This window comes from Nicotiana tomentosiformis, chromosome 11 (genome assembly GCF_000390325.3).
Source record: "Nicotiana tomentosiformis chromosome 11, ASM39032v3, whole genome shotgun sequence".
Lineage (NCBI taxonomy): Eukaryota > Viridiplantae > Streptophyta > Magnoliopsida > Solanales > Solanaceae > Nicotiana > Nicotiana tomentosiformis.
Window position 1 is genome coordinate 54806096 of NC_090822.1, and position 11846 is coordinate 54817941.

At 43.2% G+C, this 11846-nt stretch overlaps 1 long non-coding RNA gene across 1 annotated transcript; it reads right to left on the reverse strand.

The window, feature by feature from the left end:
- Positions 1-280: 280 nt before the first annotated feature.
- Positions 281-2447, reverse strand: LOC138900873 (uncharacterized). The gene is made up of 2 exons (XR_011412187.1): positions 1204-2447; positions 281-1052 (listed from the first exon to the last, which is right to left on the reverse strand). It is a non-coding gene; the product is annotated as an uncharacterized lncRNA (long non-coding RNA).
- Between the last annotated feature and the right edge of the window lie 9399 nt (positions 2448-11846).

An 11846-nucleotide genomic window follows, 5' to 3' on the forward strand; every position in this document is an offset into this window, starting at 1 on the left:
CGTTTATCACACTTTGCATCAATTGGCTTTTGCGTGCTTCAAGTTCTATTCACTCTTGCCTTTTTCCGCTCAAGTAGTGAATGTCAAAATTGCTAGCAAACTTAAGTCCCAGGGTTTCACAACAAGTTCCAACCATCTTCGGGGTGGAGTGGAAGTTGTGTATTCACAAGGACGGACAATTAAAAGCAAATGGATTTGAGCCAAACAATTCACAATGATAATAAAAGAGAAAAGCACGAAAAATTGGCACGAAATAAACAAAGAACACCAGAAACTAGAATTAATACTCAATATGAACTAATATTAAGTTTAATCTAGTTAAGAGTTACAAGAAAATGAAAGAACTCAAAGAAACATAGTAATCAGATTCTCTAAAACAAAGACATAGTTGGACAATTTTAAAACTGTGGTTAAATTTGCAAAGTATGGTCACATATGTAAGAACTGGTCAAATCTGCAATTCTGGACAGCCTCACAATAACTGACAAAGTTGCAGCATGTTGGTAATCTCCCGAGCAATGTTCTTGAAAACTGAAGCAATGGTAAATCAACCAAACAACTTTGCAGCCTCAATACACTTCAAGCAATTTCCAGAAACGGTTGCCAACCTCAACACATCACCTTTGAGAATTCCAAATTCTTAGTGCACAAATCTGGTTAGCAGATTCTTATACTGAACAAAGTCTCAAGAAATGCAGTTGATAGGTTTTGCTCAATTCTGGACAAATTTAAAGCAGAGGAACTGAGTAACACAGTTGTAACTTGTCTGCTAATTCTGGACCTTAACGATTCATCAGTGACTATCACAAGAGTTTACACAAAAAAGTCAGTTGTATCTAGAAAACAGGCAGTACAATCTGAATTTTCGTCACCAAACATCAGCCCCAAAGCGACAGATTTTTCTAGATCAAATTCTCTTCAGCTAGCAAGCTAAAACAGTGCAGAATTATAGCAGAAATCAGGGCAGTTCTTAGGCTGCAGCAGTGCAGAATCTACAGCTGTGCAAATTTCAGCAGCCCAGTTCAGAAACTTAGCAATTGTGCAGGATCAAACTCAAATAACAACAACATCAACAACAACACAACCCAGTAAAAATCCCACTAGTGGGGTCTGGGGAGGGTAGAGTGTACGCAGACCTTACCCCTACCCCGAAGGGTAGAGAGGCCGTTTCCGGGAGACCCTCGGCTCAAGACAGGATCAAACTAAAAATGTAGTTAAAATCTGGAACCAAGCAGAAATTTGTGCTTTAGACAACTCTACAGATTCACATTTGCAGCGTGCTGGACCAACTGACACTAGACCAAACTGGCAGCAACAAACAGGGCAGATTTCTTTTGTTGAGCAGAAACTATCCAAAAGTGCAGGAACAGGGCAGGTTTCTCTACCAATGAATGTGAGCAGACAACCATGTATAGTTCAATGTAGCCAAGAAATCTTCAAGTGAAGCTCTTGATTGAAACTCCTTGCTTCAGGTTTTTGCAACTGTCAAAGCTGCTCAAAACTGATCAAAAACTGATCAAAAACTGATATTTGTAGCTTGTCTTTGGCCCTCTTTGTGTTCAGAATTTTCAGGAACAAGTTTAGGTTCGAATAATTCTAGAACCAAGCTTAAAAGGGAAAAGAAAAACTTAACGACAGAATTTCAGCCGCATTGATTGACTTGCACAGTAAACTTCCAAACTGGACTGATCTCAAGCTGGACAGAATTCCAACTGGCGTTTCTTCTGAATTCAACCCTCAGTAGTAGGAACAAGGACAAATTCAGTTCACACAAGTTCAGAACAACAACCCAAATTCAGTCGCTAACAGCTACTATCGACTAAAATGAATTGGACGACAGTCCCAAACAATCCTATTTCAGTGCAAAACTAGAACAAGCTCATAAGGTCAGTTCAGCATTCCCAACTGAATTCCCCAACAAGAACTTCATACAATAGTTCAAACCAATGACAACGTCGAGTCGACTTTACGAATTCAAAATCAATAAATTTTAAAGAATGGAGATGCAATTCAGTTTCACTTCAATCAATTTCAAAGGAGCTAACAACAAGGAACTTGAGTCGACTTTACAGATTCAAATCAGTCAACTCAGAAAGATCGAGTCGATGTTCAGTTGAAACTGTAAGGCCCCGTAAAATTTCGCCAAGGAATTTAAGGTTTTGTGGTGCCGAGGTAGGCTAATGTGTTCGAAGGTAGTAGTTAATCTCCGCGGTACGGACTTTTTGGGTTGAAGAATGCACTGAGGAGTTGATAGAAATTTTTGGCAGAAGAAGGAAATTTTGCGGTCAGTTTTCGCGACCGCAGAACCATTTCGCGGGCCGCATAATCATCGCGGAGTTGAGCAGAAAATAGTTGAATTTTGAAAGTTATTTTGCGGTCCATTATGCGATTGCATAGTTATTTCGCGGTCCGCACTTCCGTCGCGGATTTTGTATGAAGAATTTCGTTGGGTGATTCTGCGATCCATTCTGCGGCCGCATAACTGGTCTGCGGACCATAGACCTGACCGCAGACCGATCCAGGCCAGCCCAGTTTTTGAAGTCAATTTTGTGGTCCCTTATGCGGATCGCATATCTGTTCTGCGGCCGCAGAGTTGTGTTCGGAGGGTCCATTTTCTATTTTTATAACCCGGCCTCATTTCTTATAAAATGACTTTGGGGTTATTTTGGCTGGGTGAACCATATATTTTAGAGAGAAGTGAGAGTATCTTAGAGAGAGAAGGAGAAGACCTAGCATTCTAATCATCTATTCTTGCCCCAATCTTCAAGAATCATGGAAGCCACTCACTAGACCACCACCTATCCGGGTAAGTTCTTGTCCTACATCATCCATGCAAGTTTGTTTAGGGTCTAAGTAGATTGTGGAGTTGGAGATAGGTCATGCATGTGACAATAGGTGGTAGTATGTGAGGTTGTTGAACTATTTGGGGTAGTTTCTTGTTGAAATTGGTTGAGGGAGGAAAAGATTACCATTGTAGGGCTTTATAGTCGATTTTTGTATATTAAGTGTTTGACAAAATTCCTAAGAGAGTTACACCATGAGAATCCCTCTAATTATTGTCTAATTTTCGCTATCTTCCTATAGATTGTTATTGGTAGAGGTGTTGGGACGTTGTAGTAACTTAAGGAAAGCTCAAGCAAGGTATGTTGGCTAAACTTCTCTCTTAGAATCGAATTCGATGATGTTCCCGTAAGTTTCAGCTATGGATGGCTCAAGTTCCTAATTCCCATGTTCCGAGTTGTTCCTAATGAATTTGATTATCCCGAGCAAGCGTTGTATTGAAAGATGTATATACTCAAGACATGTTCCAATTACTCCTATCTCATCATGATCTCCTTCGGAAATATGTTCAAGTATGGTTTATGTGTTAAAGTATTATAACTCCAATTTATGTTTACAATGAAAGTTCATTATGCTCAACTTAAAAAGAAAACCCAATGTGCTTAAAACTCATATAGCTCATATACACACCAAACTTCTATTTCAAAATGCCCTTGTTGTTGATAAACTATGACGATGTTTGAAAGTGAAAGAAGTGAGGGCGAGGTATGAAATATGGCCATGGATGTTGTAACTAGAGCGTATGATTTGAATTTGTGTTTCAATCGTAAATCACCACGATCTCCTTTGCTAGAGTTTTCAATGTGTTTTGAGTCCTTATTTACCCATGAGTTGAAACTGTGCATTGCCTTTTTAGAGAAGTATTTCAAAAAGAAATGGTGTATTAATCGTTGATTTTTAACTTGTGTTGCTATTGCAAGTCATTTTGCTTCATACTTAGAGAAGAAAACTATTGTGTTTAAAGCCTTCATTACTAATGAACTTAAGGTTATGATTTCCGGAATATTCTATATGTTAATGTTTATGATGATAATAGTCACGATCCAATTCTCTTATAGGCTGTGATGGCGCCCAGCGCCACCGCTAGGCAAGCCAACAGTGAACTAACCATGTGATTTCCCTTTTTAATAGATTTCCAAGTATTTAAACTTTCCTTAATTAAAAGATTTAAGAAACAACAGGTTTCAATAAATAAAATGGAAGCAGCTGAGTGCAATCATAACCATAGTAATAATCCAAAACCATAAGTCTACTAGTGTGTCTGCCAAGACCTGGTGTCACAAGTGTATGAGCACTAATAGATTATACAAAACTCTACTTACTTTCTAAAATAGAAATAGACAGAAATGAATGTAAAAGAGAGATACTAGGTGCTGCGGAACAGCTTAGGAAGCAGCTCACCACTAGGTCCCTAAGTAACGGGAATGCACGCTGGTGTGATTGCCAGATGCACCTGCCTCAAATCCTGCACGGTCAGTGCAAAAGTATAGCGTGAGTACATAAACAACATGTACCCAGTAAGTATCAAGTCTAACCTCGAAGAAGTAGTGACGAGGGGTCAACTTCGACACTTACTATGGGCTAATAATTTGAATACATAAATTCTAAATGAACATGTGTTATATAAATAAAAATAATAACTCATTAGCAAGCAGGAACAAATAATTCTTTCACAAATAAATAAATTCCAAGTAAATTCCTGTCATTAATGATTGTAATCTCACAAGCCACAAAATAATATCAAGTATGATTAGGCTTCGAGTATTATTAAGCACGATTTATGCCGAGGTCGTACGACCCAATCCAGAATAATGTGTACACTGCCGAGGGACGTGCGGCATGATCCGTAGATGCATCTATTCTACTGCCGAGGCGTTCAGCCTGCTCCACAAGAATTTGAGGATACTTTATAAATATTTGACTTAAACGTTATTACAAGGTTAATACACAATGTAAAACAATTTTCATTGGCGGTCAAGTAATCTGCTCTAAATTCAAGCAAGTGAAATTCGGTCTCTTACAACTCCTTTATCAAGTCCCAATACGATTTAGACAATTTAATTAATAAGCAGGGCGCAAACATTATAAGTATTTCATGATTTGGGTCCTAAACTACCCCGACATAAGCATAATTAGTAGTTACGCACGGGCTCTCGTCACCTCGTGCGTACGTAGCCTCCACATTAAGAAGCAAAAATTAAATTAAATCGCCTATGGGGTAAATTTCCTCTTACAAGGTTAGGCAAGAGACTTACCTCATCTCAAAGCTCACTTTTCGGCCTCAAATTCACTCATAAGCCTCAACTCGGTGCCGAACAATCCAAAACTAGTCAAATGTTATATAAATTAATCAATACATGTTCAAAAGTTCATATTCTAACTATTATAGTGATTACCCAACCCCAATTGAAAGATTCCTAAAATTTACCCCGGGGGCCACGTGCCCGGATTCCGAATATTTTCAAAGATAAATGTTACCCATAACCTCATGAACTCAAATATATAATTTTCACTTAATTCCATAACCATTTTCGTAGTTAAATCCCATTTTTATCAAAACCTAGGTTTTTTTTAACTAAACACAAAAAATTTACAATTTTACATGTTTAAATCTACCCATAATCTGTGTATTTAACTCACTTTGCATAAAATTTACTTACCTCAAAGTGCAAGGTTGATTAAAGCTCCAAAATCCCCCAAAAGTGTAATAAATGAACTCAAAATGGCATAAATTCCTTTTTTAATAAAGTCTCTGCCCAGCGATCCTTCTTCGCGATCGCGGAAAGAGCTTCGCGATGGCAAAGGCAAAGCTCCCCAGGCCCAGGAAACCTTCATCGCGAACGCGAGGACAGTCTCGCGATCATGAAGGCTTGGCCTACCTGGGCATCGCGAATGCGACTGCACCTTCGCAAACATGAAGGGTAATGGGTATTGACCCTCCCTGGCCCCTTTCTTCTACGCGAACGCGAGAGGGCCTTCACGAATGCGTAGGCCTAGGATCTCAAAGCTCCGCGAACGCGACCTCCTAATCGCGAACGCGAAGAACAAATTTCTCCACTGCCCAAATCCTTCATCACGAACGTGTGGGTCCTTTCGCGTTCGCGAAGAAGGAAACCAGAACTAGAATTTCTGGTTTCTCCAACTTAGCTCCGGGAGGTCCGAAACACACCCGAGCCACTCGGGACCCCGTCCAAATGCACCAACAAGTCCATAAACATAATACGGACTTACTCGAACTCTCGAAATGCATAAAACAATAACAAAACCAAGAATCACAACCCAAAATCAAATTGAATCAAGTTATGAACTTCAAGTTTCCAATTCGCTCTGAACGTGCCGAATTATAGTTAGACTGCTCGGAATGATGCCAAATTTTGCGTGCAAGTCTTAAATCACCATACGAAACTATTCCCAGGCTCGGAATCTCAAACGTACTTTGATAACACCAACACCTACTCCAAACCAAATTTAAAGAACTTTAAAAACTTCCATGAGCCAACTTTCACTATTAAGCGCCGAAACGCTCCCGGGTCATCCAAAACCCGATGCGAATATACGCCAAAGTCATAAATCATCATACGGACCTATTGAAACCGTCAAACCCCGATTCTGAGGTTATTTACGTAAAATGTTGACTCAAGTCAAACTTAGCATTATTTAGCCAACATTAAAGAACCAAGTATTCCGGTTTCAACCCGAACCCTTTCAAAGCCCGAACTAACCATCCCCGCAAGTCATAAAACAACTAAATCATATATGGGGAGTCTTATTTAGGAGAACAGGGATCTAGAAAGTAAAATGACCGGTCGGGTCGTTATATTTTCTCCCTCTTAAACAAATATTCGTCCTCGAACGGGTCTAGAATCATACCTGGAGTGCTGAATAAGTGTGGATATCTGCTCCGCAAGTCCTCCTAGGCCTCCCAAATTTTTTTGGACCTCAACTAGCGAACCTATCTATCAACAATGGCAACTAGCTCCTCCTCATAACCTAGGATTTTATCTAACTGAATTGTGCTGAAGTCTAACACATGCGACCTATCGGCATGATACCTCCGGAGCATAGACACGTGAAAAATCGGATGAACTCCTGATAGACTGGTAGGCAAAGCAAGCTCATAAGAAACCTCCCCAACTCGTCTCAACACCTCAAATGGACCTATAAACCTTGGGCTCAACTTGCCTTTCTTCCCGAACCTCATGATTCGCTTCATCGGTGAGACTTTCTAGAGAACTTTCTCGCCCACCATAAATGATAAATCACACGCCTTCTGATCCGTGTAACTCTTCTGTCTGGACTGTGTTGTGCGGAGTCTCTCCTAAATCAACTTTACCTTTTCCAAGGCATCCTTCACCAAATCGGTACCATATAACTTAGCCTTGCCGGGCTCAAACCATCCGATAGGAGAACGACATCGCCAACCATATAAAGCCTCAAATGGAGCCATGTCGATGCTGGGCTGATAACTGTTATTGTAAGATAACTCAGCCAAAGGCAAGAATCGATCCCAGCTTGTAGTATTTGCCAAAGGCAAGAATTGAAGTCAATCACACATGCTCTAAGCATATCCTCCAAGATCTGAATTGTCCGCTCCGACTGCCCGTCGGTCTGCGGATGAAAGGCTGTGCTGAGCTCTACACGGGTCTCCAACTCACTCTGTACTGCTCTCCATAAATGCGAAATAAACTGAGGGACTCTATCGGATATGATGGAAACAGGCACACCATGCAACTGAACAATCTCCTGAATATAAATCTGGGCCAATCTCTCTAAAGAGTACGTGGTCACAATCAGAATGAAGTGCGCCGACTTGCTCAACCTGTCGACAATAACCCAAACTGCATCGAACATCCGCAAGGTCCGCGGCAACCCAACTACGAAGTCCATAGTAATGCGCTCCCATTTCCACTCAAGTATAGTCAACTGCTGGAGTAGGCCGCCTGGCCTCTGATGCTCATACTTAACCTGCTGGCAATTTAGATACCTCGTGACATACTCAACTATGTCCTTCTTCATCCGCCACTACCAATAATGCTGCCTTAGGTCGCGATACATCTTCGTAGCACCTGGATGAATCGAATACCGAGAGTTTTGTGCCTCCTCTAGTATCTTCTCCCTCGAGCCATCAACATTAGGAACACATAGGCGACCCTGGAGTCGCAAAACACCATCCTCACTGATAGTAACCTCTTTGGAACCACCCTGTAGTACCGTCTCTCTGAGAACTAACAAGTGCGGATCATCAAACTGATGAGCCTTGATCTGCTCAAATAGTGAAGACTAGGCAACGACGCATGCAAGCACTCGACTGGGCTCTAAAATATCCAACCTCACAGGTCTATTAGCCAAGGGCTGAATGTACAAAGCTAGTGGCCTCTCCTCTGCTGAAATAAATGCCAAACTACCCATACTCTCTGACTTTCTGCTCAAGGCATCCGCAACCACATTCGCCTTGCTCCGGATGGTAAAGAATTGTAATGTCATAATCCTTCAGTAACTCAAGCCACCTGCGCTGCCTCAAATTGAGATCCCTCTACTTGAACAAATGCTATAAGCTGCGATGATTGGTGTAAACCTCATAGGAGACCCCATAAAGATAATGCCTCCAGATCTTAAGAGCAGAACGATCGCGACCAACTCCAAATCATGTACAGGGTAATTCTTCTCATATGGCTTCAGATGACGCGAAGAATATGCAATAACTCGCCCCTCCTACATCAATACACAACCCAAGCCAATGCGTAAAGCGTCGCAATACACAGTATACACCCCGAATCAGTAGGCAATACTAGAACGGGTGCCGTAGTCAAAGCTATCTTGAGTCTCTCAAAGCTCGCCTCACAATCATCGGACCAATGGAATGGAGCACCCTTCTGGGTCAATCTAGTCAAAGGTTCTGCAATAAATGAGAATCCCTCCACAAACCGGTGATAATAACCTGCTAACCCCAAGAAGCTCCTGATCATAGTCGTCATAGTAGGATGAGGCCAACTCTGAACTACCTAGATCTTCTTGGGATCTACCTTAACACCCTTGCCTGATACAACATGCCCCAAGAATGCCACAGAATCCAACTAGAACTCATACTTGAAGAACTTAGCATAAAGCTTCTGTTTCCCGCAAGGTCTGAAGCACCACTCTTAAATGCTGCTCGTGCTCCTCCATGCTGTGTGAATAGATCAAAATATCATCAATGAAGATAATGACAAATGAATCAATATATGGACTGAACACCTTGTTCATCAAATCCATAAACGCCACTGGAGCGTTAGTCAAACTGAAGGACATCACTAGAAACTCATAATGGCCATATCTAGTCCGGAAAGCAGTCTTCGGAACATCCGAATCTCGAATCTTCAACTGATGGTACCCTGATCTCAAGTCAATCTTAGAGAACACCCTGGCACCCTGTAACTGGTCAAACAAATCATCAATATGCGACAACGAGTACTTGTTCTTAATGGTAACTTTGTTCAACCGGCAGTAATCAATGCACATTTGCATAGTCCCATCTTTCTTCTTCATAAATAATATTGGTGCACCCCAAGGAGATACACTCAGTATGACGAACCCCTTTGCTAGAACCTCCTCAAGTTGTTCCTTCAACTCCTTCAAGTCTTTTGGAGCCATGCGATACGGTGGAATAGAGATAGGCTGGGTACCTGGAGCCAAATCGATACAAAAATCGATATCACGATCTGGTGGCATGCCTGGAAGATCATAAGGAAACACATCGGAGAACTCCCAGACCATGGGCACTGAATCACTCGTCGGAGTCTCTGCAGTAGTATCCCGAACATAAGCTAGATAAGCCAAATAACCCTTCTCGACCATGTGTTGAGCCTTCATAAAATAGATGATCTGACTAGGTGCGCTGACAGACGAACCCTTCCACTCCAATCTAGGCAACTCTGGCATTGCCAAGGTAACAATCTTGGCATGTCAATCAAGGATGGCGTGATATGGAGACAACGAGTCTATGCCCAGAATGTCCTCAAAGTCGGTCATATCAAGTAATAGAAGATCTGCTCTAGTCTCATAAGCACAAAATATAACAACACAGGACTGATAGATCTTATCCATAACAATAGAATCGCCCACAAGAGTGGACACATACACAGGAGCACCCAGGGACTCACGGGAAACACCCAGGAAATGAGAAAACAGAGATGAGACATATGAATATGTAGACCCTAGATCAAATAGTACCGAAGCATCCCTACAGCAGACAGAAAAAATACCTATGATCACGGCATCTGAGGCCACTGCATCTAGTCTGGCCGAAAAAGCATAGAACCTAGCTGGAGCGCCACCTGACTAGCCTCCACTTGACTGGACTCCACCTCTAGGACGGCCCCTACCCACCTTCCCTCCGCTTTTGGGTGGCCAGACGGCTGGTGGGGCAGCTGGTGCTGTAATCATAGGCTGCTGACCCTGCAGCACTGCCTTGCCCCGAAGCTTGGGACAGAACCTTCTCACATGACTAAGATCCCCGCACTCGAAACAACCTCTCGGTACGGTGGACTGCTGACCTGAAGTCTGACCCTGATGGCATGAATACCCACTAGAAGAACCCTGAATAGCTGGTGGGCGGTAGGAACTCTATGGCATGGCGCTGAAATAAGGTCGCACTGGAGCACCCCAAGGAGGCAGCGGTGCTGGATATGTGGGCCTGCTGAACTAACCCCTCACGAACTGACCTCTGCCCCTAGCCGGGGCACCTCTGAACTCTCTAAAATATCAAAACCGCTTTTCCCTCGTAGCCTGCTCTCGGCTACGCTGACGTACACCCTCGATCCTCCAAGCTATCTCCACAACTAGCTCATAAGAAGTCCCTATCTCAACCTCTCGGGCCATAGTGGCCTGAATACCAGTGTACAAACCTGCGACAAACCTCCGCACTCTCTCTGTGTCGGTAGGAAGTATCATAATTGCATGGCAAGACAACTCAGAGAACCTTGCCTCATAGTCGGTCACTGACATCTAACCCTGCTGGAGCTGCTCAAACTGAAACCGTAACTCTTCCCTCTGGGAGGGTGGAATATACCTATCCAGAAAGATACGGGTGAACCTGTCCCAAGTCATGGGAGGAGAATCTACTGGTCTGTTAAGAAGATAGGACTACCACCATCTACGGGCCCTACCCTCCAGCTGGAAAGTAGCAAAGTCCACCCCAGGGGACTTCAATATCCTCATGTTATGCAATCTGTCCCTGCACCGATCAATGAAGTCCTGGGGATTCGCATGTCGCTCACCTCCAAAGACAGGAGGGTATGACTTGGTCAATCTTTCCAATAGTTTCTGCGGCTCGTCGGCCGCAGCTGGTCTGGGCTCAGGTATAGCTGCTGCCACTGGCTGGGTTCCGCCAACAAGTAGTGCACCCGGGGTCTGATACACAGCAGCTGGATGCCCTGGAGACTGAGCGGTAGGGGTCTGTACTCCCTCTCCCGCCTGAGATGTGGCTGGGTCCGCTGGAAATAAACCAGCCTGAGTCATAGTATCCATGAACCGTAGCATACGACCCATGACCTCCTAGAATCCCGGTGCGGACATGAAATCCACCGGGGTTGGCTCTGCTGAAGGCACCTCACCTTGCTCTTCAATAATAGGATCCTCTACTCGATCCAGTGCTGGCATAGCTGGAGCAACTCCGGGATGTCCTCGTCCTCTACCACAGGCTGGAGCCCTTCCTCGGCCTCTGCCTAGGCCTCTAGCAATGGGGGGAGAAGCTCATCCATGGTCTGGAACATCCGCTGCACGCGTTCTCACCATCTGTGAGAGAATAAGAGAAAGATATTTAGTACCACATCAACTGCACGATAGGAGATGAAGAAAGAGTAGTTTTCTATCACCCTATCGCCTCTCGAAGATAAGTACGGACATCTCCGTAATGATCCGCAAGACTTTATTAGGCCTGCTCAAAACTTGTGAGACCTATATGAACCTAGTGCTCTGATACCATGTTGTCACAACCCAATTCTCTTATAGGTCGTGATGGCGTCCAG